Source organism: Lagopus leucura, unplaced genomic scaffold, assembly GCF_019238085.1.
Source record: "Lagopus leucura isolate 7727_CA_CO unplaced genomic scaffold, USGS_WTPT01 Super-Scaffold_100002, whole genome shotgun sequence".
In the NCBI taxonomy this organism is placed as follows: Eukaryota; Metazoa; Chordata; class Aves; order Galliformes; family Phasianidae; genus Lagopus; species Lagopus leucura.
This window is the reverse complement of record NW_024962263.1, coordinates 81,472,625-81,500,562: the sequence shown is the minus strand read 5'-3', so window position 1 is coordinate 81,500,562 and position 27,938 is coordinate 81,472,625. Positions and strand designations below refer to the sequence as shown.

General features: G+C 46.1%; 1 long non-coding RNA gene across 3 annotated transcripts in view; it reads right to left on the bottom strand.

Moving 5' to 3' along the window:
- The window catches only part of LOC122179191, a 61,964-nt gene that overhangs the window by 32,803 nt on the left and 1,223 nt on the right, over positions 1–27,938 (bottom strand). For 2 of the 3 annotated variants that reach the window (XR_006178574.1, XR_006178576.1), the window contains exon 2: positions 177–240. This is a non-coding gene — a long non-coding RNA (uncharacterized LOC122179191). Of the gene's footprint in view, positions 1–176; positions 241–1,819; positions 1,948–27,938 lie in introns of those variants that run through there. The other variant, XR_006178575.1, reaches the window with a different exon arrangement.

Sequence of the window (27,938 nt, the reverse complement as noted above, 5' to 3'; positions counted from 1 at the left end):
AAAATAAAATAAAATAAAATAAAATAAAATAAAATAAAATAAAATAAAATAAAAATAAAATAAAGGACTTTTGCTGTGAAGGGTGGAATGAATGGTTTTTGACACTATATGGCATGTCAGAAAGCCTCTCTCCTCGATAATGCAACTCACAAAGGCACATCATAGCTCCTACTTACTCCCCACCCTGGGGTCAGCAGCGCACGGTGCAGCTCCTCTGTAGTGCTTCCATAGTTAGAAAACCTGAAATTGAAAGAAAAACAAGCAGGTGAGTTTATTTGCATTCCAGAATCACAATTAGCACAACACCAAATTAGCTGGTAGGAAGCGGAAGAGTAAAAAGGAAAACCGCCAACTTTAAAATGCAAATCTTCACACTACAATGGCAAGCCACAACCAGGACTCCTATGGGTGACGAAGGCAAGAACACATTTTTCACTATTTTTTCAATGTGGCCATCTCATGAACTTGACAGAGGCTTGTGATATGTGGTTTCATTCCTATCCCATATATAGTCACATCTTATTTCCTGAATAGAGGACTAACAGAAAAGCAAAAAACCTTCATAATCATTGTACAGGTCTTTCTGCCTTTCCTTTTTTTTTTTTTTTTTTTTTTTTTTTTTTTTTGGTAACTTTGCTGCACTAAAACCCAGCATCTTTGAAATTAGTACAATATAAAAAAATGGATATTTTCCCAAGGCTCTTAGATCTTAAAGAATATAGGTTGCTGGTGTCCTCTCAAGCTCTCACACACTATCTGCAGCATAAAATGAAATTTTATGTATTGTGTTTCAGTATGGCATATGTACATATATATACACATACAATTCCTGTATACCAGGAATGGTGCTTCCTCCAATAAACACAGTAAGCAATGTTTGATCATGCTTTGCATTTGTAGCACTCATCTTAGTACTCCAGAACCATCATCAGTCAGAGCTCCACAGAAAGATCAGAGGCAAGTAAAAGCTTGCTTTACAGATGAGTAAGTGAGACAATCATAATTCTAAAAATGTACATCTTTGCATTTTTCTGCAGAACTCACTTCACCATTTTATCTGCCAGGGTTAGACCCGTGCCTCTGAAAAAGTCATGTCATTAGAAGCCAGAAAAAAAAAAGACGGACAAATTAGAGTTCGGTTGAGAAGCACCAGGCTGTCTCATGTAGGCAGACTTGCCCAAAGAGGCTGAGTTCATTTATCCAGGAGAAGGGACACCTTTGAGGAATCCAGCAGCAGCTCCCAGAGCTTCTGGGATGGGACTGAGAAGGCAGAGCTAGGCTCTTCACTGTGGTGTCAAGCAGAAAAATGAGAGACAATACACTTGAAACAAGAAGTTCAGACTGGAAGTTGGGAAGTTTTTTTTATGTGGAACTTGCTATGACTTCCCATTTCTGGAGGTTTTCAAGACTGGACTGAAGCCATACATAATTTGGCCTGATGTCACATCCAACCCTGCTCTGCACTGGTATGGCTAGAAACCTCCTAGATCCCTTTCAGACTTATCCTGCAGTCCTACAATCCGTCTTACAAATGCTACCAGTGCAGAGACTTTGGAAGAAAGGATGGGGATCATTCAGTACTCAAGTACTAAGATATCATCCAAGCAAAACAGTTGAGAAAAACAACCATAACTCAAGTCCAGGAGGTCCATCAGGAAGACAGACCAGCTCATTTTACAGACTGTTAATCAAAGGGCATGATAATCACTTTCTGTCTGATCTTTCCTCAGACTTTCTCTGGACATAAGCTATAAGATCTTCAGGATAGATCAGGTTTCTTGAAGGCCCTAAAAGGTACATCCTCAGCATCACAACTTACATTCCTCTCAGGACATAATAAATCCCACTTCTGCCTCCAGTCCCACCATGACCCGCAAACTGTCCATCTCCATCTGAAAGGAACAGTTTGGGAAGCAGTAGTCAAGGAACCTCTGTTGGTGTCCAATCTGTAGCACACAAACAGCGGTGTTAGAGAGCAGTCACAGCTCCTCCTACTCCTACAAACACACATATTTACAGAATAAACAGGATTTCCTAAGTCCAGTATACAGCATTAGCTGTAAAAAGACTCTCAGTAATTCCTGAGGCTGCAATTTCTAATACACATAATCAAGACGTCTCAAAAACCCTTCCCTCTGGTCCACCAGTTGCAATATTCTGGTGTGCAATGAGCCAGCTACACCACCAGCATGACCCTCCCCCATTCTCCAGCTCTTGTGTCGTGAAAGGTGTTGGAGCAATCCTTTGCTTCCAGTCAAAATAATGCACGTGGCTAAGGGACAGGAAATGTCACAACCAAGGAGACGAAAAGGAACCTTACAGACAGGGCTGCTGAGCTCTCACTTAGAGGAATTCATACCAACAATGAAGCAACCATCACATGGAGGGGTAGGCAAGAGAGGAAGGAATGGATGAGGAAAGGTTCATTTGCTTGCCAGAGGTCATCCACGAGGTCTGCAACAAAGTCAAGCTTCCCTTTTTTCCCAGTGTCTTGATGCTCCCTGCCCTCTTCATGCCTTCTGTGTTAGGGGGCAAAGCTGCTCTACTAACACTGCACGTAACCACGCTTCCTTTGAGAGACCAAAGCTGAAGGGATGCCAGTTCCCCACCAGAAGTCATTCATGACCAAATAATACCTTTTAACAATGCAAAACTGCATCTACATTGACACTAATCTGACTTTGAAAATACATTCGCTAACTTGCCTTGTGATGCGGTCTATTCTCACAAGGCCTTAGAGGGCTCTAAGGGTTCCACATATAGGTTTTTATACTTGGAAGTGAGACCAATAAGCATTTTTATACTTATCTGCTCAGAGATTTTTATTTTTAGTACAGAAAAGGGTATCAGATCACTCAGTTTCAACTTCTGTCGAAACTCCTGTGTAACCCAGGCTAGCTAATTTAAAGCAGTTCCTACATATTGAGCCCCCATAGTGACTTGTGCTGGCCTAAATTTCTGCAACTGTACCCATACGGACTTCTGTACAAAACAGCAAGAGAAACCACAGCTTAAGTCAAAATTAGTACCTTGGTACAAAAATAAGATTAAAACCCCTACCTCCTCTTCCTCCTGGAGAAGCGAGGTCTTGGAGCCAGATGTGCCTTTGGAAACAATCTCCCCCTCCTCCTCCCACCCCGTCCTCCTTCATTGAAGCAATGTCTCTGGGCAATACTTTGCAGCCTTGTTTGATACAGAAGGATGGTTTCTGTCTGGGAAACCAGGCAGACTGAGTCGGAGCAGAGCAGACCCTGGGCATGCAATTACCAAAGTAGCAGCAACAATATGTTAATTCACTGGATCCCTCTGAAATGAAGCACAGTGCGAGTCCCTGGAAAAAGTGAAAAGGAGCCTGTTAAGGAAACTCTGTGAAGGCCTTGTGCACAGCAGCCCCTTGGAGTCTCGACAAAGACAGACTTTGCACAGCCATCATTTTTAGAGCATCAGCAGCAGCCAGCATGCCTCCTCTTCCTGCTGCGGTGCATCATACATGGCCAGCAGGAGTGAAGGGAATCACCCCAAGGCCGACAGCTCACTCCTGCTGTGGTCCGTCAGGATGGAGACACATCAGCAAACGACGTCACATGCACCAGAAAAGTAGGGCTACGCATGGTGAGCTGATACATGGTGAGCTGATATGGTGCAGTGGGCATTGTAGTGATGGGTTGATGGCTGGACTAGATGATCTTACTGGTCTTCTCCAACCTTAATGATTCTATGATTCTATGATACATCCTTATTTTAAAGAACTGCAAACATGTGAAGTAGCCCTTGCAAGGAGTGCCTCATCTGTGGCAAGCTCATCCTGCCATGTGCCTTCTCTGCATACCCAGTTTTCTCACACTTCAGCACACAACAAGGGTGCCTTGCTGCAGGCAACATTCCTTCCCATTTAGGGGGAAAGGGTTTAAGAAAATCTCTTCTGCCTCTGTCTGCTTGATGGACTATCCACTTGCCCACTTACATGCTTCCAGTGCTGCTTTAAGATGACTACAAACCTCCCTGAGGACTAAACAGTTATTTCCATCAACATGGCTCTAAATCTGTGCAGCCTCTTGTACAGAACTTTATTCTATAATCAATAGATTAAATCTGCCAAGTGGAAGAGCTGTATACTGAGGATCTTTCTGCAGGACACTAACCACTGAGCTGGTATATTGTGGTCAGCTGAACATCTGTGCCAACACAATTCTTCAGGGACATAAAAATAGCTTTCATGCACACATTTAAGTGTTACCCCAGGGAGGAGCAGGCAACCTGGTTAGCTACAAGAAGTGTGGCCCACAGGTTGCTCCAAAACCCCTGGGTTTTCTGCAGGGACAGGATCTAACAGTAGAAGACATCTGACATGCACTGGCCTTTTTTGGATATATATATATATTTTTTTTTAGTACAAGGCTATGAGAAATCATAGTTTGCTCTTTTTTAAAAACGTACCTATTTTGCATGGATTGACTTGTGGTGTCCAAGGAGAACACAGGGAAAGCAGAGCACCATAGCGAAACACAAAGATACCAGAAATCCTGTCCTTGTCTAGACTTGGTTTCTGGCCTTTCACAGTGCTCCTGCTGGCTGTCCCCGAAGCAGAGCACTTCACTGCCCAGTGATGTGTCTCAGACAAGGCAGTTTCCTGAAAAGCACTCACAACACACAGTTAAAAGCTTAGATTGCGACAAGCAATAAAACAAGCCTGCTTCTGGTTTCTGAGTGTCTCACGCTGGGCTGAATATTCAACGCTTTCCATGTTTACTCACTCACAGGTTATCTGTGCTGCACAATCAGCAAAACTCCTGCAAAACACTTGCTGGGGCTCCGCTACCAGGAGGTCTGTAATGGAGTTGTTCTAGAGAAAAATAGAACTGTTATCGTACCTACGGCTGTCTCAACACAATTAGTCATACATGATGGAGAGATAGGAGCCCTCTCAAGGCTCTTACCGTCTCATCAGCAGCTGAAGTCAAAATGAAAACATCCTAACCATCAACAACCAACATGAAAGGTGAATCATGAATCCTGAAAGCAGCCTCAAAACTATGAAGAGATGCTTCTTCCCCAGAAGCAGACAGCTGGATTCCTTCTGTCTGTCCTGTGTTTCTTCTTCCCCTATCATTTCCTGACATTGCTCAGTGAAATAACATTTATTTCTTCATCTCCTCACTAGAGCAATCCTTCTCTGCTCCAGCTGAGAGGACTGTGGGGTCAGGAGAAGAAGCCACGCTCGGGGTAGGTAGAAAAGGCCAAAACTTCAGCATCGGAGAACAACGTCCCAGTTGTCTCTTCTGCATGACCTTGGACAAGTTTTCCAACACTGCCTGGCCTCATTTCCCTATTGAAATAGCAAGTTGCCCATTTCACTGCATGACTACCATTAGGATGTGTGTGGTAGCCCTAGTATTACCATCTGGGGGCTAACACTGATAATGTAAAAACCAGAGACTGATGATGTGTCATCTCCTTGTCTAATAACATTAAGATCTTCATTGCAACCTAGACAAAAGTTCCATACAGCACTTTTAAGCCCTAGGACTTACAAAACTCTCTCTGGTCTCATGTAGCTCTGAACGTCTTGACCAACAACCTCTACAATAATTACACCACTGTCAAGCTCAGGAGATCTATGTTCTCTTCCCTACTTGGCAGGCAGTTCCAACTTCACAAGACGCTGCATTCAGACTAACAGACAATGAATATGACTGCAAAACAAGAGGAAGGAATCGGGTTCATAACTGGTACGAGAGTCAGAACATGTGGATGCAGTATAGCTGTTGGACTTCTCAGAGGTCACTTGTCCAGGTGGTACAGTCCAGACTTCACCTGGATCCCCATGGCTACCTTCTGTGGGGAGGAATCTGGCACTTGGCAGGAACACACGCAGGAACGTGCTATGATGGGGACAGGAGCAGAAACCCAGGGTCTGTCTTTATAATCTTCATTAATCTTCTGTTTTAGAGGCCTTCCAACCAGTTCACAACAACTCCATACAATGCTATAGGCTTGGGTCAGAGTGGCTGGAAGGCTGTGCAGAGGAAAAAGACCTGGGGGTGTTGGTCAGTGCCCAGATGAATGTGAGACAGCAGTGAGTCCATGTGGCCAAAAAGGCTCATGGCATCCTGGCTTGTATCAGACCAGCAGGAGCAGGGAAGCAATCATCCTTCTGTATTCAGCTCTGGTGAGGCCGCACCTTGAGTACTACATTCAGTTTTGGGCCTCGTTGCAAGAAAGACATCGTGGCCCTGGAACGTGCCCAGAGAAGGGCAGCGAAGCTGTGAGGCGTCTGCAGCACAAGTCTTACGGGGAGAGGCTGAGGGAACTGCAATTGTTCAGTCTGGAGAAGGGGAAGCTCAAGGTAGACCTTGTAGCTCTCTGAAGCTACGAGGAGGTTGGGGTGAGGTGGGGGTCGACCTTTTCTCCCAGATAACTAACAATAGGACAAGAAGTGGCTTCAAGTTCCACCAGGGAAGGTTCAGTTTGGCTATCAGGAAAACGTTCTTCTTTGAAAGATTGGTCAGGCACTGGAAAAGGCTCCTCAGGGAGGCAACGGACTCATCATCGTTGGAGGTGTTGAAGAACCACAGGGAAGTGGTACTTAGGGAAACGGCTTAGTGGGGGAATATTGGTGGTAAATGGACAGTTGGACAAAATGATCTTAGAGATCTTTTTCAGCCTTAATAATTTTATGATTCTATTATTTGATTCTACGATTCTAGCATTTCTTTCAAGAGGCAATCTCCAATACCACACCATAACTCAAACTCAATACCAGATCTCTCAGCTCTGAGCCCCAACAGTCTTTCTGAGGTGATAATTCCAAGGCAAGACCTTGCTGAAACCACACATCCATGCAATCATCAAAGAGCAGAGGAGAGATATGACTAGAGCAGAACAATTGCTGCAGGTTGCCATGGTAGTGTGCATGGCTGATTTTATCATCCTTATCAGCTGCAACAGCATTTAGGCCTATTATCAAAGAATACCAGCATATTTTTTTTAAAGGTGCAATAGGTGGGAGAAGCAGAAAACCAGCACCAGGCAGAAGTCAGCATCCAGCACACAAAGCCAGAGCTGAGCAAGCTGCCCACAGGCAGACAGCCATTGATCCAGCCCTGAATTTGTGCCAGAGCACAGGGGTGATGCAGGACACCCCAGCAGCTCCCAGCTCTTCCTGATGGATGTACCCAGGTCAGGCAGACAGAATGGAGGCACAGTGCCGGTGAGAGGAACGCGCTTGTCTGTGCTCCCCACAGAGCTGATGAAAGTAGGTCAATGTTTCTGCCTTGCTGAGCCTTTTGGCAGGTCGGTGCCACGCTGCCGCTGCCGCTCACAGCTGATAATTTGTGCTGCACAGCAGACATCTCGTTCAAAAGTTAACGTATTCAATACATCTAATTAAATCAACCTTGGCATTTATTCAAAACCTTTCTTATTGTTTCTTTTTTTTTTTTTTTTTCCCTGTGTCATTTGGTTGTTGTGTGTGCAGGTTTTTTTTATTCCCTACTCTCAGTGGCAAAGAGATACAAGAGAAGAGAGATGAGAGAGGGTTGCTAAGGGGCGAGCTAGCTTTCATCTTTTGGCTGTTTCCCCGCTGCTTTCCTGACATCACGGAGATGCTTTGTCTTCCTCTCGAAAAAGTGACAAGCCCACATGGCATCAGTGCTTACGACCCTTCCTCCCGCCTCTCATCAGACAAAATGACCTTTTTCTGTCTTCTCACGAGCTTTGTAAACAGAGACACGCTCTCATGAGAGAGCTTTTGGCTCTGCCACTGACATTCACTGCCCTGAACATGTGCCTGGCGGATGTGTCCTCTCTGTCCTCCTGCCCAGCACTGTCCCTTCCTGGGGACAGCTCCTGATCGCAGGATCAACCTGCACTGTATGAATTATTCTCAAGCTGGACTGTACTCCCCAGTTAGGGTCTTGCAAGGTACTGGAGCAATTGGCTCTAAAAGCAAGCAAAGGACATGGCTGGCAAAAGAAGGCACATCAAAGCCCAACCTGCTGGGCTGTGCTGGACACCTCAAGGTATGATCATGATCTTCCACAACCACTATGAGCAAAGACAGAGGGATCGCTGGGTATCCTCCAGATGCAATCTTGTGCAGCTCCAGAGCAACTCCGCACACTGGCTCTGCATGATGGATGTGGTCACCAACAGAGTCCTGCCTCATTCACCAGCTCATCCTCAGGTGTAACTGCAGGAGCTTGGATCATCCCAGAAGAATGAACTGCCTTGCATCCTGACTCATACCAGAAATAGTGCAGCCAGTAGGACCAGGTGATCCATCCTGCTGTACTCAGTACTGGTGGTTGAATATTGTATTTAGTTTTGGGCCCCTCGCTACGAGAAAGACATTGAGGCCCTGAAGCATGCCCAGAGAAAGGCAGTGAAACTGTGAAGGGATTGGAGCACAAGTCTTATGGAGAGTGGCTGAGGGAACTGGGATTGTTCAGTCTAGAGTAAGAGGAGGCTCGGGGGATACCTTATTGATCTCTATAACTCCCTGAAAGGAGACTGTGGTGAGGTGGGAGTTAGCCTCTTCTCCCAGGTAACAGTGATAGGAAGAGAGCGGATGGCCTCAAGTTGCACAGGGGAAGGTTCAAGTTGGATACCAGGAAAAACTTCTCTGAAAGAAATTGGTTGGGCACTGGAACAGGCTGCCCAGGATGGTGGTGAAGTCACCATTTCTGGAGATGTACAAGAACCATGGGGATGTGGTACATAGGGACACGGCTTACTGGGCAATTGTCTTTTCCAAATCCTTTAAGTCTTCTTTGTCCTTCCAAAGCTGGAGAATCAGGACTGGAGAATATTCCAGGTGTTCAAGAGCAAGGCTATGTTTGAAGTGTTGTTTCTTCCTTAGTTTGATAGGAAAGACGTCACTAGCAAAGCAGAACAGTACATCTAGATGATGATGCTCAAGACATCTGTTGTCTCTTGGCTACCACCTCCAAGACATCCTTAGCCCCCATTTCAAATGCAGTTGTTTACCTTTCCCTATCTGTGCTATTTCTTCTCTTTTAACCCAACATCCCACTGAAACTCTATGAAAGGGTAGGACAAGGGGAAATGGTTTTAAGTTGAGGGAGGGAAGATTTAGGTTGGATGTCAGGGGGAAGTTCTTTACAGAGAGAGTGGTGAGGTGCTGGAACAGGCTGCTCAGAGAGGTTGTGGATGCCCCATCCCTAGAAGTGTTCAAAGCCAGACTGGATGGGGCCCTGGGCAGCCTGGTCTAGTATTAAATGGGGAGGTTGGTGGTCCTGCCTATGGCAGGGGGGTTGGAGATTCCTGATCTTTGAGGTCCCTTCCAACCCTGGCCATTCTGTGATTGTGTAATTCTGTGAAATCATTTTTAAAGCACTCATAACAGTTCTGGGCTGCTTGGGTTCCTCAAATCCTGTCATGCTGTGTCTCTGCTTTGTTGGCCAGCATTTAAGGAGCACTGGGTACCCAGCAGCAGACACTGCTTGCTGGGCAGAGGAGGGCATTTCACTCAAAACCTCTTGATCACCCCTTTTTCAGCAGTATGAAAGCAGTCTAAAAAGAACTAAGAACTCCTCTGGGATGAAGGACATCAGAAGAGTGTAGGAAATCACTATCCTTCATGGCAGGGGATGTTACACAACTCCCTCTGTGAATGCAGAGAATGCAGAATTTCACTGCAAGCAGACTCCCCCTCCTCTCCTGCTGCTGCTGATGTTCACCAGGCACAGGACCATCTCTCCTTTTTGCTTCTTTCCCTTCTGCACATACACTTCAAACTGTACAACAGTCATGGAATATTCCTGGATCAGAGCAAAGAAATGGGGCTAACAGGTACCAATTTAAGGTAATTAACTTGCCTGCTGTGAGTCTCCCCTGACACCATTGCCAAGGCCTTTCTCACACTCTGACCCACTCAGAAAAAAAAAAAAAATCTGTGTTTTTCTTTATATTTCCTTACTAACCACTGATCAGATAGCATGAGCCACTTATATGCCATCCATTCTACACCAGCTTGTCCCAGCAGTGCTTGGTGCTGCATGAATATAATTTTGGTGGTCATGTTGGTGACCCCAAGAGCTGAGAGAGGTCAAATAGGCCCGCCTGCACATGCCACTGAGATTCATACAGAGGTGGCTTGCAAAACTGAATTAAGCAAAGAGTAGTGAGAGAATCTGGTGGTTTTAGCACTAGGGTTGATATGGAGCTACTGTGGCTTTCTCAGAAATACAAAGTGGCTTGCTAACTAGTATGAAAGTTCATGCAAGGTTATCAGAGATGGGACGTCCAGAACAGGCAGCCCAGGACCATGTCCATAGGACTCCAAGGAGACCCTATAATCCTCTGGGCATTCTGTGTCAGAGGTCAGCCACTCGCATAGCACAGAAACTTCTCATCTTCAGATGCAACTTCCTGTGTGCTGGATCACTGGACCTTCATTGCTGAAACACAAGGTTCAAACCTCTGTAGAGTAGACCTAGGAGTTGTTTCAGTACACAGAGGAGGGCAATGATTTGCACTTCCAGGGTGAGAAAGAAACCAGAAACTAACATCAGCCCCAGGACTCTCCAGACTTCACTGTGGCTGCTTCCAACCCCATGTGTCCTCCCTACCCTTCTAGCCTTCATACAAGGGATGTTAATCATACAATCATAGAATCATAGGATATCTCGAGTTGCAAGGGACCCACAAGGATCACAGAATCATCAAGGTTGGAAAAAGACATATATAATCATCTAATCCAACTGTCCACCTACCACCAATATTGCCCACTAAGCCATACCCCTAAATACTATGTACACCCTTCCCTTAAACACGTCCAGGAACAATGAATCCACCACTTCCCTGGGCAGCCTGTTCCAAAGCCTTACCACTCTTTTGGAGAAGAAACTCTTCCTAATATTCAACCTGAACCTCCCCTGGCACAACTGGAAGCCATGTTCTCTCATCCTATTGCTGCTGCTTGGGAGAAGAGGCTGACCTCCACCTCGCCACAACCTCCTTTCAGGGAGTTGCTCCACACAGGTCCACCCAAAATTCCTTCCTTTGGACACCAATAGTAATTTTTTCCTTCATATATTGCAGCACACTGGGGCCAGCACAGCATGCTTACCAGTGTCTGCAAGGACTGCAGTAACTGAGCACAGAGGACAGCCCACCATGACTCAGCCACCCCAAGGACAGCACAAGGACCATTTCAGACTGCTGCTGTTGATGCCACCGACGACTCCACAGCCAGCAGGAGCCATACGAGGCTGCAACGGGAAATCGGTCTTAATCACCATCTCACTTTTCATTCTCCACTTCAGTTCTGCTATTTTAGCAGCTGCTGAGAGCTGGCTCCACACTTTCAGATGAGCAACGGTTACAACATGACATTTAGCTTGAGTGCTTTCAGACTGCAGCTCCAAAAAAAAAAAGAAACGTGAGGGTTAGGAACTAAGGTGAGAAATATGTTGACTGTGGCTTGGAGACCAGGCTGACATCATACATCCATCTTTGCCTGTGTTTAGATTTCCTGAGGTCCCACCACAAGCTCACCAAGGAAAACACTGGTTATTCTTTGCTTTGTCATTCCTCTCTTCTTCAGAGAGCTGAAGTTCTCTGGGTGCAGCACAGAGGCATCTGAGGGACATTCAGAAGCCAGCTTGTCCCTGTCTCATCCAAACCCAGCACCCATGCTGGAAGATGTGTGCAGGCAGGACATGGGCTCTGCATGAACTCACTGCCTCACCATGCAACACGGATGCGTTTCACAGATGTGTCTCCAGGTGCTTCCCCTACTCCTTGTTTGTGATACAGACCTGTTGTAGTGAGGCCAAGTGCTATCGCTGTAACTGCTTAGCCTCTGTAGGGCCCAGCAAAATTCCCCTTGCAAAGGGGAAGTCTGCTGCCATCAAACCCATGCAGATGGCAGAGCTGCCCCTGGACACCTGCGCTGTCAGAAAGGGACAGAGGGTGCTGGGATCCAGGAAGGAGCATAGCCACAGCACACTGACAAATCTAACCCTGTGCAGCAGGGCAAGCTCACTCACAATCACATGCGATCTTGTCGCCCATTCACCTCCAGAGGCAGCAGCCAACCCAGGAAACAGAGGCTGGATTACAGCACTCAACTTCAGTTGCCTTCGCCTTCTGCAGCCTCCCCACCATAGCACACCAGTGCTGCAGCAGCTGCAGGAAACAATTCTTCTTGTGTGGGTGATTAGCTCTGGATGTCCAGAGCGGCTGTGAAATCATCTTGGAGATCTCCAAACCTTTCTGGAATGGTCCTGGGCATCCTGATCTGGGTGTCCTGCTTGAGCAGAGGTTGGGCCAGAGGACCCAGAGTTCTCTGCCAACCTGGGATTCTAGCATTCTGTTTTCCAATGCACCCAAAAGCCTTGTCAAGACATGTAATGTACAGACTGAGCCAGGCAGTGCCAGCAGGGCGTACCAGCTCCCTCCTGGCTCCTTACTGAGCTGCTTGTTCCTGATGGTGTATTTCCTTTCGTCAGTGCACACCAGCAGTGTCCAGCACTCTGTGGGCACCCAATATCCCCATGCCCAGGCCTGGTGCTGGCCCATGCCAGTTCGTCAAAGGTTATGACAGACTGGATATGATCTGGCTGCTTCCTATAACTGCTCTATACTTGCCCCAGAGAGACACATTGCCCAGTGAGGAGAAATTCATATCGGGATCATCGCTGTTGCTTTAGTGTCACCTCCCCCTGGGCTGGCTGCAGTTAAATGCATCCCAGCCACGCAATTCTAGAAGTTGACAAAAGTCTTCCCTGTTAATTTTCACTAGCAGGATGGAGGTACACGTTTATGCTTCCCTTCTGTTCATGTGTGCACACTTCAGAGCCCCAAACCAAGATGTCCTATTAGGGAACTACAAACTCCTCCAGGAAGCAACGGGAATTCCACCAATAACTTGTGAGGGCCCTTGAGTTTGTTCCACTAAGTGACCAAGTGTCTGAGAATGGTGGTTGACCTCCCAGGAGACTTGTGTCAAGGATGAAAACATGAGTAGGGGAGCTTGTGACTTTGCCTTTGGTGAAAACAAGTTGAGAAGAAACCTCAGCACCCACTCAGTGTGCTCCTTTACTGCAAGGAGCATCTTGAATTCCACAAGGCCCCTTGCGTAGTAACCTACTGTAGACAACAACCATTTCTGTGCCACATTGACAGCAACACAGCAAAAACCTTGGAAATACTGCAGGGAGGAGCAGAAGCAATAATGGGGTTTTCACATTGGTCTTCTACCTGGAGGACGACGTGCTGTTCAGGGTAGACTTTGAGCCTGTCACTTTTCTTTGAATACAGCGCCCAATATTCCTCTGCTGCCTTTCTACATTGTAAGGTTTTCCAAGCTGACACTTTAAGATACACTTCAGGTGTATGTGGTCTGCTTCTCAAAGCAAATGGCCACCGAGCAGCTTGTTCACAGCACACCACTGTGGCTTCAACAAAGCATCTTGTGACACTTGAACAGCACAATTTGCCCAGACATGATAAAACACCCGGGAATCTATTCTTAGGTACTACCTGTCATTAAATCAGACAAAAATGACAACATTTTAAATTATGGAAGCATTGAGCCAAGATCCAAAGAAATCTTTGACTCAGATCTAATACAATCTTATGGAAACAGAGTGGTATTCACCTCTTCCCCCCCTACAATGCCTCAAGTAATATCTCTCTTTAGAAGCCCCCCATGATCCTTGTGCTCTGCATTCAGCCTCAGAGATGTCACTGTCCTCACTTGCTGTGTTGCCAGAGATCAATCCCCTATCCACAGCAAGGGGAGGAAGAGTAGACCTATCAAATTTTGACATCCTCTCCTCATGCTTCAGCTCTTCTATCAACAGAAGATGGCTTTGTGCTAATAGGAAGCAATGGATAAGGTGTAAATGCCCGTGTCTCTGAGGATAGCAGCTTTGTGCAGCAGGAAATAGGAGCAGAAGCATCTTACACCGCTCCACTAAGATGCATTTCACCCAGAGAGGGTTATCAGAGCATGGAGGCAGGTGAGGTCAGTTCAGCAGAGCTGTGCTACAGCAACTCAGTTAAACACCCCAAGACTCATGCCACATGGGCAGCTGATTGTCTCCTAATAATGCACTTGCCACTTGGCAGAAGTTAGTGCTTCATGAGCCATTTGTGGTAACACTTGTAGACATTACTGAGTAACTCAGGAACTTAATGATCTTTCTTAAAAATTACCTGTGTGATTTAAAAGCCTATTTGGACTAGAGGTGCCCTGGGATACACACTTCCCAATCAAACTGCAGAGCTGGCATGATCTGGAAATTACCATGCAACTCACTCACATGCCCTACCTACCTACCCACCTACCCACCCACAGGAAGACACCCCAAAATTTGCCTTCCTGATAAGAGAAAAAGGCAAAACTCCAGCAACAAACTCCTTATCCTCATCCACTGCCTGCCTGCGGTTATCAGACAAGAGCAAGAGAAGGATCCTTTTTGGAGTACAGCAAACACTCAGCACATACACACACATCTGAGAACATAAAGACGTAAAATAAATGTATTTAGGGAAGTTATTATGCTTCTCGGAAACTCTTCGCAAGTGTATTATTTACGAGGCTGAGCAGCAATTTTTAGAGCACGCAGGCAGCTCACAACTTGAATCAAGAGGCACATGCACAAACCCACTTACTAATATTGGCCTGTGTGGCTGGAAAGCCCCATGCACCTCCCAGCTCTGCTCACAGCTAGGCGACACGGCCGGGTGCTCACTTTGAATGCACACAGCCAGGGCTGCATGGGGGAAACACCGGGTCCCACGGCTGAGCTGTGAGCCTCACCCCAGGGAGCAGCTCAAGGTGAGCAGGGCAGGGCTGGCACTTTCATTTCTCTGCCCCAGAAGTGTTTCCACTGAGCAATCAACAGAGTGGGGTTAAGAGCATTCGTCAGGGTGTTGGGGTTTTTTTCTTTTTTGATGTTGTTTTTTTAAAGCATGGTATAGAAGGAGAACATGCCTCAAGTGGAAGACTGTGCTATGAAAACATCCACAGAACCTTCCCTGGGGGGTGGCACACAACTCCCGAGAGCCAAACTCCAATTCCTTCTCCAGAGAGTAATGCCAGGTTATCACTAAGGACAATTTTGTCATGAGATCAGTCCATGCCAAGCAAATATCTGATATAGAGTCTAAATGGAGAAGGTCTTCAGGGCATTTTCTGCTTTACAGGCAAGGGATCTAGCTGACCCTGTGATGATAGATAAGCTGTCAAACAAGGGCTTCTGCAACAGCATTTGATCCCAGAGCCAGCTGCAACACAGTTTATTTTTGTCACATGTGCAGGACACAGCTCTTTACTACAGCGCGCACAAATGAAAGCTTCCATACAGACCTCAACGAAACTTACCTTGTAATATGAATCCTGCATCAGTGCTTGCAACAAATGTAAGACAGCATCAGAGTCATGTCATCAGGACACAAGAACAGATCCTCAAGCAAGACTTCTCTACACACTATGCTCTGATTCTCGGTCACTGCCAAAACAACTGCAGCACCTGATGTGCTATCACAACTTTGCTGCAGCTCCGGTCTCAGCCTGCTGATGGCAAAAGGGAACACTCTGCTTGTGCTGAGCTGCGCAGGGTCACTGCCCAGCATCCTCATGGAAAACGAGCTTCTTCAGCAGGCTGAGCCAAGAATATAGAAGTTGACGCAGGGCCTTGCACACTTTATCATCACAGGCACATCCCTCTCTGCAGCGCTCCCCATCCAAATGTTTCCGTCTGACTTCTCTTTGCACCCCTCCAAGTTGTCTACCCACCTCCAGCTAATGGAGACAGGCTAGCTCCTGCCAAGCCTCCACAGAATTGCAGAATGGGTGAAGTTGACAGGGACCTGTGAATCCATCTGGTCTGACCTCTGCTCAAGCTAGGACACTCAGAGCAAGGGGCCCAGGACCATGGCTGCTGCAAGCCTGCTCGTTGTGCCCCAAATACAGTCACTCCTCACGCTTGGATGGGGCCTAGCATGATGGGTGTTATTCTCACCACAGTCAAGCCAATGTATTTTTCATGCTGCCTACATGCAGCCAGCATTTTGTCTTTAATGAATCAAATGGAGCACCTCAAAGCAGCAGCTGTCTTACCTGCTCTGGACTTCTGGAGCTGTGGTGCTGGAAAAGGAGCCAATGATTCTGAAAAGAAAACAAACAAAAACCACAAAGAATCGAGGAAAGCCATTAACTGCCTCTATTAAAAAGACAAACTGCAAGTTGTCCTAGAGAACAGCTACAACACTGAAGCCATTCATCACCAGCTTTCATTTTAAGATGACATCTTGTAATTTGGTTTCAAGTGACATGAGCTATCCTGTACCTTGTAACCCCTCAAGGAGGCAAAAACACTTCTGTGAGCTGTTTAGGTGTACAAATCAGGGGGTAAAAGGTGCTAGAGAACCAAAGCGTGTTAGTGGGAAAGCACAGGGTGGGTTAAGGTTCCTGGCTCTTGGTACAAATATATTCATGTCAGCTGCACAGCTATTGATATTCTAGCATGAGTCATCTGTAATACTTATCTAATGGTGATTAAGCTTCTCTTGCTGCTCATACTTTCCAGATCTGTGAAGAAAACAGAAAGGGGAAAAAATATCAGAACGTGTTATTAAAGAAGGAAGGGCACTGGGAACACAGCTGAGATGGGACCTGCATAGCAAGACACTATACAAAGCAGCAAGGAGAAACTCAGCTGGAGTCTCGTTGAAGAATACAGGCACCAGAAGGAGCAAGACAGCTCTAAGACCTATCTGGGTCCTGGTGATGTACCACTAAAAATCCATACCGTGCCGTTTCCTGCTGGCAAATGCAACAGCTAATGGCTGCAGCATACCCTGTATGTGACACCTGTTCTGTTTGGGATCAGGACTCAGATTTACACAATTTTCACTTCACAAGTGGAAAGCTGACCTGAAGCATTGCCAAAGGATGGACAGGCAGCCTAGTGAAGAGGCCCTGGAGCCAGCTGGGGTCATTGACCATAAAATCCCCACCCAGCCCCTGTGAATGGTGTGCAAAGATCAAAACAGTGGCCATGCTTCCCTTCTACCCTTGTTCTTAGGAATGCTTAGATAGCAGCTAAACTGCAAACATTTTTAATTGGGCAAATAATGAAAGAAGAAAACAAGTCATCTTGTTTCAGGTCTCTACTTGATCAAAATAACTATGAACAAGTGTGTCGACTCAATCACACCCAGCAGGATGCGACCTTTACATTCTGGTGAGACACAAGAGCCAAGGCTCAGCCTTGGAGGACTTTCTCACCAGAGAAGTCACTGATGGAAAGGTGGGGGAAATACCACCGGGGTCTCCCGAGGGGGCTGAGTCATCACATGGGCCCCATGTGGAGATTTCATAGGGGTGGCTGAGGACAAGGTGGGAAGTGGAGAGAAAACACCTCTGCAGCTTCACACAGCAAAAAGGAAGAGAAAAACCCAACTATGAATCACTTGCACTCTGTCTCAACATCTTTTACTAAGAACTACTAATGCATCTCACACAGGATGCCACCACGTCTCCCAGCATGTCAGCTCTCCCAAAATGGTTTGCAGGGCAAGGAGCTCCTGAGCCAAATGCTTATCTGCTGAGCAGATATCTGCATGTGCACAGTCATAAACATTCCAGCTGCCCAGCAGAGTGGGCAATATGGGTTAGGTGTCCCTCTTCCCATGAGCAAAGCTTGCTGCCAGCTCACACCACTCCTGCACAGGCCATGGGGACCAATTCAACAGGCAGAATCAAACCCTGAGACAGCCAGCTCCATCTCCTCCTGCTTGCTGGGAATGGAGAACAGAAGCTCCGCTGTTGTCAAGATTTATGAGATTCCTTGACCTACTTTCTACATAACCAAATCCAGCAGGCAAAAAAGTCAACACAATTTAAGTTTGCTTTGACTAGGGGATAATCCTGATGGGATGAATGTCAGGATCTTGGATCCAAGGATCTTTCTTTCTATCAAGAACTTCATGCACTTCAGGACTACAGGTAGGGCTGTACCCCACCAACTCAGGCTGCCTATGGCCCCATCCAACTTGGCCTTGAACACCTCCAGGGTTGGGGCATCCACAGCTTCTTTGGACAGCCTGTGCCACAGCCTCACCTCCCTCTCAATAAAGAATTTCTTCCTAACATCTAACTTAAATCTCCTCTCTTTTACTTATAAAACATTATCCCTTATCCTATCACAAGAGGAAAGAAGCAGAAAAGTGGGACTTACTTCTGGCATCAGCATACACATGCCAGGTGAAAATGGCCATGTAACAACCTTAGACAGGTGCTCTCACCATCTAACCACCACCCTTTAACCAGAATTGATTCCTCCACATTACAGCAGGCCCTGTATGTGGACAGACACCTAGAAATAAAACCAGGACAAGCTGTTCTCTCCCAAATTCTCACACTTTTTAGCATTATGTATGGTTCTTTGTTGTTCGTTTGTCTGTTCTTTTACCATAGCACTGAGAAGAACTCTGCTATAACAGAATGTCCCTTCTAACTTTTCCCATTTAAAACATTGTGGATGTGACTCTAGGGACATGGTTTAGTGATGGATGTGGTAGCGTCAGGTGGATGACTGGACCTGATGATCTTAAGTGTCTTTTCCAACCTAAATGACTCTGTGATTCTATCCTACCTGGAGGACACGATACCTGAGCTTAGTCAACAACTTATCTCAGCAGCATGACCCATGTCCCCAGCCCTCTGTGAAACCTCTCCAGCTTTTCTAGGTACACATCTGCTGCTCTGAGATCTTTCTAGTGAAGACTTTTACTCTGGTTTTTGGACTTTTTTTTTAGTGGTATACTAAAAATTGCATATGCTTCGTAAATGGCTAAAAATACAATTCATAGGAAATCAACATAGAGGGAAAGAGGAGAAAAACCACCACATCCTTCTGTCAAGATGCAAATAAAGCTCTGAGTAGGAAATGAACTGGCCACAGTTGTCACCTAGCCCCAGCAACACATGTGATACACAATTAGACAAAGGTTAGGAGACTACTGAAAAATAAAATAAGACCATTTCATCAGAAAAAAAAAATATGAAAAATTAAGAGACAGAGGCCTATTAGACTCAGATAACTGGGAAACTTGGTCTATCAAAGCATGTAGTCAGGTCAGTTTTGCATGGGGAAAAAAGAAAAAAAAAAGGAAATCGATGATTATCTATGTAGTTACCTATCACAGCTCTGCACATTTCTATCAGCAAATAAATGTAGTTGTATTACAAAGATCACTCAACTGTATTACGATACAAAGGCAAACAAATGTGCACAACCAGCTTCGCACTGTGGCTCTGGAATTTACAGAAGCATAGAAAAATCAACAGGAGCTCTGTCTGAATAAAGACAGTGGGCTTAAGCATACACAACTCGTGCTGATGTGCGGTGAACCAGCTCGGTTTGCAGGCATGTGTGCGCAGCTAAAGATAACTATCTCTACATATTTATATCAAAGATGCACATTTATATCAAAGAGGGAGAGAAAAATTCTTGCATTCAAAACACAGTGATGCTTGCGCAGATCTTGAAGATGCGGAGGAGAACACACATGCTCTCCCCAGAGGTCATGGCTCCAGAGATGACAATCTCTCTGACGCTGGCATTTTCTGAACGGTGAGCTATTTGGCTGCCCTACAACTTCTGCTTCACACATCCTGGGTTCAAAAGTCACACAGCAAGCATGCAGCGATGTGACACAGCATTGTGGTCACTTAGCTACTTCTTTCCTACAAACCGGAGAACATTTCTGGTTCTCTAATGTTACTCTCTTAAGTTTAAAGTCTGGATTGTTAAGAAAAACACACAAAAACAGTCTGTTCCTTTAAAGCCCAGAATTGACCATTTGTTTAGATTGCAACTTTAGCTTGCAATTGGTGAAGAGTCTGTGTTTTTCATGGGAGAAAATCACAGCCACCAGTGGCATCTGAAACAACTACAGCTTGGCATCACCTCTACAGTTATTCCACGTCTGGATCCGCATCTGTTCTGGCTGTTCAGCACCATCCAGGTGCTCCAAGCACTACACTCAACCTCCACAGCGGTGTGTTGGGGGTGTAAACACAGCCATCATCTAAGATGTCTGCAGCCACTAATTAAACTTCCGCCTTGGGCTATGAGAAAGGCTATCTCTCCTCGAAAGCAGCAGCCTTGACTCAGCAAATGGAGCAGAGGGAGGGACGGTGCTCAGTTTCTTCAAAGGTCAGCCAAGTAACGCCCCAGAAACAGAGCTGTAACACCTCATTCGATGAACGTGCAGGAGCTGTATTTATGCAGCTGCCTAATTGCAAGAGCTACAAGGACACACTTGCACAACAGCAATTAGAAATGTGGATGCCTCTTGTTAGCTCAATGTTTATTTTGCACAGCTTGGTTCAGAAGAGTGTACTCCTCTGTCGGTGGAAACCAAAGCCTGTAGAAAAGTGATTTTTAGTAAAGCAAATTGCAAACAATGTGACACTAAAAAGTGATAAAAATAGAAGTGGTGCATTGATAGATGGAGCACAAAACTGGGACACTGAAGATGAAGATTTTCATCTCAAGCACATCAACATCCTACGATCTCGGGTAAATCTCTTAATCTGCATGTTTCATTTTCACAAGCTACAAAGCAGTCAGAAAAATGACTTCTCAGCAAGGCTGCCAGGCTGAATTCCTAAAGGTCCAGGAGCACTCTGACAGCTCCTGTGTCACCTCCACACAAGTAACCACATGACAGTGGTGGCTGAACTGGCTCAGTGACAATAACTTCACGCCGTTTGTGTGCAACACAGGTGGCAGTTCTAGGAAAGCTGTGGCGTCTACCTTAAGTAGATGAGGTCACTAATTGCTGATTTGAGAAGCAGCAGTTCTGAAGCCAGTTCCAGATGGCCAGGCACTGTTGGAGCAGAGCAGCAGGCAAAGCATTCCATGCACTGGCCCTCGCACTGCCCCCATGTGCAGGAAGAGCTCCACAAGGGAAAAATGACTGACTCAATCACTCTGTGCAAACTACAATCCCTTTTAACATCTTCTGATTTGCATCTAGCTAATGACCAGAGGTACAAAGACTTTTAAAGACATCACAACAACCTCTGTTTCTCTACCAGACAAACATGTTCTCAGCCTAGAGTGGTGAGGTTGGCAGGGACCCAAAAGTCCATCTCGTCCAATCCCAGCTCAAGCAGGGACATCTGGAGCAGGGTGCCCAACAAACGTGAGGACCCCCAGCTCCTGTTCCAAATTCATGGTATCCCAGAGGAGCTCCAATGGCCAATCTCTGACCAGACTGGCAGGGGTACCAATGCACCCTCTCACTTCAAAAATCCCGCTGATGGCTACATGCAGCCACTGCAGTACACCCAACTGTGAACAGCATTGGCCCACCCATGCAAGCAGAAGTTGCATGGATGCAGCCCTAGAGTTGCCATAGGGGTTTCTCTAGTTTTTCTCCCTCTGATGCAGCTGTGTGAACACTGCCACAGTACATAAAAAATTATCTTTAAAGATGATTCAAAATGCTGTGCTAAGAGACCTGTGTTTTAAAAACTTTATTGTAATAGACTCTAATGAATGAGAAAAAGAGCAGAAAACTCATGCATTCCAGCAACTGCAGTGCATCATTTATTTATTTTAAAAATTGAGAGACTGTGTCTGAAAATGAGATGATGCAAACCCACGGTGAGAAGTTATCCTTCCTCAGCACTGATGTAAAAGAGATAAGAATCTGCCCTTGAATGTTTTGTTACCTTCTCCTCAAGAGTTTAAGATAATACAAAAAAAAAAACAAAAAAAAAAACCCCAAACCCAAATAAGCCATAAAAACTACAAATACTGCCAGTTACATTACAAACAAACAGGGATGTTTTTCTTCAGCCATTTTTACCATGGCAGGAGTAAAAAGCAGGCCATTCATGAGTACTATGAAAATAGCTCCAGGAAGATAACAAAACATTGGAGTTACTGGTTAGCTGTAACTGTCAGCTACAACCATCTCAGGCTGCAGCTGTTCCCACATTTCATCTCTAACAGATGCCCCAAGATGGGCTTCAAAACACTGGCATATATTGGCCACACGAGCAGCTTTCTAACCTGGAGTGGTGGTGGCACCCTCCTCAAATGGGAGACTGAGGCTGGGGTGAGGGAGCAAGAGAGAGAGATGGATGTGGCACAGAAAGAACATCCTCCTTCTTCCTCCACATTTCTCCTCCCTATCCCTCATCATGCCAGGCTACCCAGTGCTCCTGCTGCCCATCATGCTTTCTAGAAGATGAGTAAAACCACCAAGGACACTCACGTCACAGAATAAAGTTATTCCTCATGTTACAACTTAAGAAAATAAAAATTGGGAAGAGGTAGAAGAGAGCTCATTAGTAAGTGTCCCAGGACCACAGCCACGCTTCCAAGATAAAAGCCTTATATACAGCTTGAGCTTTCCTTCTTGGAGATATCCAAAAGCCACCTGGACATGGTCCTGGGCACCTTGCTCCAGGTGTCCCTGCTTAAGGAGTGGTTGAGCCAGATGGACCAAGATGTCCCTGCCAACCTCAGCCATCCTCCTGGATTTCACAGAACTATAGATCATAGAACATGCTGAGTTTGAAGAGGTGTAAGACGTTGAACATCTCCTAGAATTGTACAGCAGGAAGGGCAGTATTTCCTCTCTTCTGCACTTGTTCACTGTAATTCAGGTCAAGGATCGCAGCAGCCCAGGACCTTGGCAGGTGCATGAGGACTGCAGAGCAAAGCACCCAGGTCTATTTGAAGGTAGAATGACACCCTTCAAAGCAAACCACCTTTGAAAAAACAAGGAAACTGTAAAAAAAAACTAGTATCTTAAAAAACAATCACAGAACTCATAACAAAGTGAATTCCATTAAGAGAAGGAAAATTCAAGCTAGATGTCAGGAAGTCTTTAACAACCTCATGGCCCTTCCTGTGAGGGGTAGTGGGAGGCGAAGGACTTGGGTTCTTTGAGACCCCTTTGCTGTTTAAGAGACAGAGCAATGAGGAAACATTTCTAGATCCAAGCACCTGAAAGGCCACAGCTTCAGTAACTTGCCTAAATGGATGCTTTGTTGAAAACAGAACAGAATCACAGAATGGGCAGGGTTGGAAGGGACCTCAAGGATCATGAATCTCCAACCCCCCTGCCCCATGCAGGGCCACCAACCTCCACAATTAATAACAGACCAGGCTGCCCAGGGCCCCATCCAGTCTGGCCTTGAACACCTCCAGGGATGGGGCATCCACAACCTCTCTGGGCAGCCTGTTGCAGTACAGTTCTCATAATTCTCACAGAAAAAAAAAAAAAAAAAGGAATGTGGAATCCCAGGAAATAGCAAGCATCCTGCTCTTATGAGTAGTACAAAACTTGAGTCTACAATGTTGTTATTACAATACTTTGAAACGGTGATGTAAAAGATATATTTACAATAGCACAAAAAAGAGACGGTGGCACTGTATCTCATGCAATGAAATACATATAATTTAAAGTCATATAACTGAGTTTAAAAATATACATAGCAGAAATTTATTTGCATGAGTGAGAACAGGAAGACTGACAAGCACTCTCCCAGCACAAGGATGAGCAACCACGCACTGAAATGAGCAAATACAGCAACAGACACCAAGAGAAAGCCCACATAAGATAAGCCAGAATAAACCACTTTTCTATGTAATGATGCTCAACCACCACCCTACTTTGCAGGCAGAGCAGTTTCCCAGCGATCTGTAGAAGAGGGATATTCCACGGGAATTTCTGTTGGCTCAAGGACACTTGTACACACTTCAGTGTTGTAGACTGATCCTGTGTTTTGTTTTTCCCCAATCCTCTGGAGCTCCTGCTCCAGTTGAGAAGTCTACAAAGCACTGGAGCAGCAGAACCAGAAAGATTTGGCTCTGCTTTCTGCAGCTCTCTGCAAAACACCTGAGCAGCAATCCTGGTTAAAAGCTGCACGAAGGTCAGCTCTCTCTAGGCCATGACCCACCACTTCCAGATGAGTTTTGTACTCCCTGGATACTAATATACAGAGAAACAGCTTCCTACCCATTGCAACCTGAAGCCACCCCTCCTCACACTTTCTGCAGCTTTTTTTCCTCTTCTACACTGGCAGGTGATTGTTCACCTCCAGGCTGAAACCAGGCCTTTACAGTGGTGACAGCACTCACTGCTGGGTTTCTACACAGTCAAAATAGCTGTGGCTCACATTACAGAGAACACTTGTACTGCCCAGCAGAAAGAGCTGTGAATGTTTCAAAAGCAGAACACAGCAGCAAACTTGGAGAAAGGAGAAAAACAGAAGGGAAAGTAAGAAGGGTGGGGGAGAATGGAAAATAAAATATGGAAAAAAGAAGAAAAGATCAAGGCTGGAAGGAAGAATAAGATAGTAGGTTGACTTTAGTAAAGCTCAGGCACCAATCCAGCCTGAAGGCACTGGTCACCTGGCACACTGCCCACCAAGGGACAGGCATTGCATCAGATCAGATGCCAGTTCCCCCACACCTCTGGCTCTGGGCTGTGGTCTGCCTTCTGCACAGACAGTCAGTGATTTAGTTTCAATCTTATAAATTATTTACATCGTATATGAGGAATTGGAGATGTTAGAGATGGAAAAGATGCACTAGCCCTTCCCCAGGGAAGAGAGCTGGATCCATCCCTATGTCACACTAGCAAATCAGTGATGCTCAGTTTCTCTTTGGAAAGCTGTTTTGCTGCTTGGTGTCTTTCCCAGGCTGAATTTCTTCATGATAACTTTACATAAACTGCATTTGCTTTAACTCCTCATTCCTTTTGCCTGGAATTACTGCCTTCTGCATGCGTCCTCTGCCATTGCACAGCATCACTGGCTATTTAAACTATTTAAAACTAAGGTTTTCAAAGGAAACTAATCATTCTGCAGACCCCAATAAAAGACACATTAAAGGATAATTCAAAGATCACATATTTTAAAAAAATTCATGCTGATTTTGAAGACTGAGGACCTTGCAATAGAAATTCAGTCTTCCTGCCTTCGCCTCCCAGAAGCAGAGGGCAACAGTTGGCTGGTGATGCGCTCAGCACACAAGTATTTCCTGTACTGGGGTCCGACCACTCTGTGAAGTTACTTCTGCAACACCAAAGCAGAAGATTGACTCCAGCACAGCTCCATCCCACATCCCACCATGCTCTGCCGCCTGCAACCAGTGACTCTGGGGAGCTGCCAGACTGACTCAACCACCATTGGGCTGACTGTGCTGGTGGGATACCTCTCCCTGAGCACAGTGCTTTCCATGATGGCCCATCACCTCCACCTGAGGCAGACCCACAGGGGCATGAGACCCAACTCCTCCACCATGTCCTGGGGTGCACCAGGCCCAGCACTGCCAACCGGCTGAGGGAAGGGGTTGTCCCACTCCGCTCTGAGCTGTGTGGCTGCACCTTGAGAACCAGATGTAGGTTTGGGTGCCACAATATAAGGACATAAAATTAGGCAGTATCCAAAGACGACTACGAAAATGGTGAAGGGTATGAAGGGCAAGACGTATGGAGAGGAGCTGCGGTCCCTGGGTGCGCTCAGCGCAGAGCAGAGGAGCTGAGGGGAGGCCTGATGGCGGCTGCAGCTCCTCACAGGGAGCGGAGGGCAGCGCTGAGCTCTGCTCTGTGTGACAGCGACAGGGCCCAGGGAACGGCATGGAGCTGTGTTCAGGTGGGGGTCAGGGACAGGGTGTGCACCAGGGGGTGGTGGGCATGGAACGGGCTGCACAGGGCGGTGGGCACAGACCCAAGGTGCCGAAGTTCAAGAAATATTTGGATAATGCTTTCAGACATAGGGTTTCATTTCTGAGTGGTTCCCTATGGAGCCAAGAGATGGACTCGATGATCATGAGTCACAGCATCCCTTCCAGCTCAGGATATTCTGTGATTCTAGGATTCTAACCATGGCATGCCACAGGATGTCAGGTAATGGGGCAACACCTGACTGCACTGCGTGGACCTGACCCAGAGCAAAGTCCAAGGGCCAGATGGCCATCCACCACCACAGAGCCCTCTGTCCAACAGTGATCTCAGGGAACAGGCATCACATCATTGCTTAACCAGTGGCATGTGGCCAAGAAGTGACAGCCCTGGCCGAGGACTATGTGTGGGGCCAGGGTGACTCACCATGATACGGCAAGGAAAACAGAGTAGAAAGGAACTCTGTGTAGAAGGCAAGCCAGTCAGCAGGTGATGGCACAAAGGAGCTGGGACTTCCATGCTGCTTGCTGTGACTGAGTGCAGGACACAAAGTGGGAGGGTGGGAAACAGGACACAGAAATGTCTTCAAATCAGCCCATGAGTTATCCATAGTGTGAGACCACCTGGGAGAAAAAATCCACAGAGAACATTTAAATGGTCCTTGTCAGTAATGCGTGGTTTCATTTCCTGCCCAGGAAGGTTCCAAGGGGTAAAACTTCCTTGGACCAGGCATAGAAAAGCTGGAGGGAAGATGCTGTAAAAGAAGAAGCCACAGGGAAGTGTAAGTTTCTGTTTTGGAATGAAAATTCACATGCTAACCTTCAGTTTGAGAGTGAAATGGGAGAGAAATTCTCCCATTTAAAGGTGATGGGTAAAGGGAGAGTACAAGTTTCTTCCTGCTACACAGCTGGTGAATACCCTGAATCATTGGCAGCTAACAGATAAACTCTAAGCAACACAAGAGAGAAAAAGAAGAAGGAAAATAACTATTAATTAGAAGGAAGAAGGATGGAGAAACAAAGCTGTATGCAAGCTTTAAGTATGGAGAAAAGCTTCTGGTAGAAGGAGATGGCAGTTTGCAACCGTCCAGGCAGACAGTTCTCAGAGTATCCATCTGCAACCGAATCTTGACGCAAGCTCCTCTGACCTACAGACACAAATCCATTTATTGCCAGGCTGGGACAAGAAGGAGCGGTGTCTCTGAGCTGGGTGCCAGAGCCACTCTCTGATTCAGCAAAGCCCTTGATAAGAAATGTCATCCTCCATTGAGTAATTTTAGCCTGTGAGATAAGAATCTCTATCAGGCTCAAACATATGGCTGGCTGCAGAGCACGGAGCAAAATGAGACGGGTAATTTATTTGCTTGTGCTAAGAGCACTTCCAGGCTCAGAAAAGCTGATGCAATGAAATAATAAGTGCCAAATTACAGTATGTTCTTCTTTGGAGACTTGAAAGAGGCTCCTGAGAGATACAAGAGGCTCATCTATGCTGTCCAAAGCATCCCTGTCTCTCTTCTGAGCATCAATCTATCACAGACACCAGTACTATGACCAATGAATGTGGATCTGCATGGGATTTTCTAAGATTTGTTCCCCTCATTAAGTCCTACTCATTACACAGGAACATGAGCACCCCACAGACATGCTGGGTGCTCTGTATGAAATGTCAGTGATTACTGAGCAAGGAGGAAGATGAGTAGTTAAGTGACAACTACACAGCACCAGTAGAGCCAGGGGCTGAACTCCAGTTTCAGGAGATATACCCTGGATGTTAGAGAAGTTTAAAATTTATGGCATGCAGCACTACTGATGCAGTCAGTATTTACCATCTCCCACTTCAACTTAGCACCTATGATTAGGTGATCTGGGCTAATGTGCAGAACACAATACTGGGCAGGCATTGCCAGGCTTGGCTGCCTAACCTACACTGAGATAACAAACTGAATGGTTTCATTCTGTACAACCATTTCTATTCCCTCTCATTTTTATCAGTGCGGCTGTTACTTGACATGTAACGTACCCCCCCATCATTACCTTCAACTGGGGGATTTTCACTCTCAAACTGAAGATTAACATGTGAATCTCCATTCCAAAACAGAAACTAGCAGTTCAGTGGCAAACATTCCAAGTTGGTTCTCCAAGGAATTGAGTGGCCCTAGACTTTCAAAGTGTCCTTCCCCCCTACAATTCAAAGCAGCTGCAGAAATATAGAGGCTATCTGTGACACACTTGGTCACAGATAGC